The following is a 1,037-nucleotide window of genomic DNA, read 5'->3' as shown; positions in this document are numbered from 1 at the left end:
CTAATTATGTGAAATGCTATTGCTGCTAATGGAGCATTAGTCCAACAACTATCATAAAGACATACTGCTTAATATCAAGTGTTTTCTTTTTAAATGTCACATTAACAATAACTGTGACAAACTCTGCTCAAATGATCGGATGAAGTCATACAATGACAAATGAGGCAGTTCTGGTCCCGACCCTTGGTTGTGATTAAGAAAAGATTTAATGATGTTTCATACAAATATATTCTAGACCAGAGATACTCAACTTGCTTTGCCCGGGTGCCACTTGTGCAAAATGACAGGAGGCCAGTGAATAGACAATATGTGTCAGATAAATTGAAAAAAAAACATTAAAAGGCCCATAACTCAGGTCAGGTGTACGCAGGGGCGTTTCTAGGATGGCATTTGTTATGCACTTTGGCAAGCTATTTACATTCAATTCCATAAATAAATAGATATCATTAATCTGATTGAAACCAATTTTGTCTAGTTCATGTTTGTTTGAACTACATGACGGGCTTAGTCTGCATTGCTAAAGTAGGACCAAATTGTTAAGTTAAAGCTATATTCAGATCAGGTGGTCTGGCCAAAACACCAGTCCTCCTATTCATTTGAATGTGGTCGTGGGTTTAAGCTGTGGCGGTGGGGACTTCAGGGAGGTGCTAAAAAAAAAAAAACACAAACACATTATAAAGGACAAGTCTCAGAGCTGGACAGAGTAGGATGAGACATAAAGGACATAACCCTTGTCAGCCACATACAAGTAATTCAATTCAATTTTATTGATAGTATTAAATCATAACAAGAGTTATCTCTTGACTACACTCTAATAATACACTCTAATTTAAGGACCCACTCACACATGAACACAGTCAGCAGTCTGTCATCAGCATGCACATTTAATGCACTTGTTTCTCTAGTCTGATACACACACACACACAAACAAAAAAATATTGATGATCTCTTTTAAACACTCAATGTTTCTTCCATACTCTTTTACACACGCACACTTACGCACACACACACACACACACACACACACACACACACAC

At 37.3% G+C, this 1,037-nt stretch overlaps 1 protein-coding gene across 3 annotated transcripts in view; it reads left to right on the top strand.

Moving 5' to 3' along the window:
- Positions 1–1,037, top strand: part of asic2 (acid-sensing (proton-gated) ion channel 2) — a 402,742-nt gene that overhangs the window by 381,978 nt on the left and 19,727 nt on the right. The gene's annotated exons all lie outside the window — the stretch shown is intronic.

The sequence above is a fragment of the Etheostoma spectabile genome, chromosome 15 (genome assembly GCF_008692095.1).
Source record: "Etheostoma spectabile isolate EspeVRDwgs_2016 chromosome 15, UIUC_Espe_1.0, whole genome shotgun sequence".
In the NCBI taxonomy this organism is placed as follows: Eukaryota; Metazoa; Chordata; class Actinopteri; order Perciformes; family Percidae; genus Etheostoma; species Etheostoma spectabile.
This window is presented reverse-complemented; position numbering and strand designations above follow the sequence as displayed.